This window comes from Pteropus vampyrus, unplaced genomic scaffold, assembly GCF_000151845.1.
Source record: "Pteropus vampyrus isolate Shadow unplaced genomic scaffold, Pvam_2.0 Scaffold9, whole genome shotgun sequence".
Lineage (NCBI taxonomy): Eukaryota > Metazoa > Chordata > Mammalia > Chiroptera > Pteropodidae > Pteropus > Pteropus vampyrus.
The window spans coordinates 4,467,451-4,470,582 of record NW_011888790.1 but is presented as its reverse complement, the minus strand read 5'-3'; positions in this window follow the sequence as shown (position 1 = coordinate 4,470,582).

The following is a 3,132-nucleotide window of genomic DNA, read 5'->3' as shown; positions in this document are numbered from 1 at the left end:
GTCATGCAATACTAAGCGTGAGACTCAAGGAAATAAATGGGATAAAGGTTTGAAAAATATAAAAGGCTATGCATTTCTAAGTTATTAGGAAAAGGATACGTAACTGGTGAAGTGTTTCCAATGATCCAATAAATTGATAAGTTCACCATGAAAGCTATTACTCCAGATAGCAGCACCATAAGCTACAAATAAACCAAAAGAATCATTAATGAAAACAAGGTTCGGTCACAATAATCAATGAAAAATACATTTCATTAGACATTTCTAAGAACTGAAATATCAACCATTAAGAATAAGATTTTTAAAAGGAGAGAATCAATCTGAAAGACAACAAGAATTGAGGGTAAAAGAGTGGAATGAATAATATTTGGAAATGTAATTTTGTCTACAAAATTCAAAGGAAAATTCTCCAATAATATCCTGCCTCTGAATGTGAATTTCCAGGTTCATTTTTCTTATTCATCTGAAGAAAATTTACTTTGTAATAATTTCTTATTAAAAAAGCAATACATGCTTATTATAGAAAAATTAGAAAATAAAGATAAACAAAAAGAATATAAGAAATTCTTATAATCCCAACCGCCCACCATTGTTAATACCTTAGCATATATCCTTCCAGATCTTTTTTCTATTGAATTGCTCATATTTATTCTTATTTAAATTAAATCAATATACGTTCATTGGATATGTATAAACTAGGCCATGCGTTGTAAGGAACACAACACATTCCTGTCCTCAAAGAGCTTAGAAACCACTTAAGGACATAATAAAAGTTTTGATAATCATGGCTTAAACTTACATAGTACTTATTACGTGCCAAGAATTGTTCTAAATGTTTTACATGTATTAACTCACTTGATCCTCATAAATACCCATGAGGTAGTAAAATATTACCCCTTTTTACAGACAAGAAAACAGAGCACAGAAAGGTAAAAGTAATCTGCCTATCTATGATCACATAGCTAGTAAGTGCCAGAGCTGAAATTATCTCAGTAACAGGCAGAGAGACAATAGGTTCTATGTGAATCTCTAAGCAGGACATGTCATTTTGGGCTGAGATAGTGAGAAAAGTCTTTGGATCTCAAATGTATGTATAAAGAAAGGGAGGGAGGACTCCAAGCAGAGGGAACAGTGTGGGTCAAAGCATGGAGGAATGAAAGCACAAGCTGTGTGCATGGGGCAGTGAATAAGCCAATGTGGCTGAGGACAGAGGGACAAAGTGGTCTGTGCCACTGTGCATATATACAGCATTCTTTCAAAACCTATCCCGCAATTTTATTTAAAAAGTTATAGAGTCATTTTCTATTTCTAAAATAAGAGTTTAGATAAAATGTTAGTTATGATTTGAATTAATAAGTTTAAGTTCCAAAGAAAAAAATACATCATATTTGAAGATCCTTTCTGTCCCATGTGGTTTTATCAGTTTTTAGTGCAGCCATAAGAGGACTAGAGGAGTTGGATTTGCATCCTATTTAGGTAAAAAGGGTAATACCTTAATTGTTTTATAAAAGGCCGGCCTGTTAAATTTTCAACTAAGAGAAACTTGCTCCTTAAAGATTTTAAAAACTGTTTCTAGAAATATATCATTATTAATTTTACTGTATGCATGAATGTTACATACTTATTTCTTGATGACTTAGCACATCATTAAAAACACAATTATAAGATCTACTTTGAGGCAATGATGCCCTCTAGGGACATTAAATAAGGGAACTTTCGCTTATTAAATGGTCTCAGACTATTGTGTATTGTTTCTTTGACTTTTTTAAATAAACTTTCTGTTGTATTTTTCTTTCTCAAATTTCTCAGAGGGCCTAAAATTTCTCCTTTCCTAACTTAACATGTCTAAGCTGCAGTGATTTGAAGACCAGACCACCAAGATAGCTAGAACTTTTGTGAAATCAAGAGGAAATATCATATGACAGCTTTCTACTTTGGAAAAAAGGGTATATGCTAAAGCATATGAATTTGAAACAACTATCAATCTACTCACAGGCAGCACAGTGGGGTGGTTACGAACATGGACTTTGGAGCCAGAATGCATGGATTCAAACTCGAACTCTGCATTAGCTGCAGGATTTCCAGTCAGTTACTTACCTCTTAGTTTCTAAGTTTCCTCATCAGTAAATATAGGGATAATAATAGTAGCCACACAATAAATTTGCTATCAGGATTTTTGCAAAATGCTTAGAATAGTGCCTAGTGCCTAAAACATAGACAGGACTATATAAGTTTGATAAGTTAACACTACCAACAAAAAAGACATTCTTACTGACTGTGTTCCAAAGGTTAAAGTTATAGGAAGCAGACATTCCTTCCCTAAGTGTGTGGACTATACTTTCTAACTTAAAATGTTCCCAAAGTACGTATCCATTTAATCTGGCAAATTCCACTCTTAGGACTCTATTCCATGGAAAAAAGTACCAGTTCATGAGGACACACGTATAAGGATGCTCACCGCAACACTGTAGTAAAGAACTAGAACTGGAACTATTGTGTAGACATTAAAAGAATGATATGAAGAAATTTTCATGAAATATTGAAAAAAATCAGAAACAAAAAATCGTGTGATATGATCCTACTTTTGTAAAAAGAAACAAATGTTTACTTTATGTATATGTGTGTGTGTGTATGTATGTGCTGTGTGTTTCGACATACATGTATGTATACCACGGAGAAAAATATGGAGGAACAAACACTAGAATGTTGACATGACTTACTTCAAGGGGCAGCAGGGATGGGGTTATGAGATGTTGAAGTGTGTATGGGTAGGAGGGCTGGGGAAAAGGAACCCGTGATAAACACAGATTATGTGATAAGGTTCCATGCATATCATATTATACATACATACATACATACACACACATATGCACGCATATATATTTTTTAAAAATTCCATAAAGTAATCACCAAAATGGTAAAGGTGATTACCTTAGTTTGGCAGGATTCTAGGAGACTTACACATTCTTTATATTTTTATATACGAGTATATACTATTTATATTACTAAAACAAAATCAATAAGGCTATATCTTCGCTGCAAAAAACAAAATAGATGTCCAAATTATTTGTGGGCTATCTTGTGGAGTGGTCAGGACAGTAACCAGGCATCAGGAGACCTGAATTCTCGTCC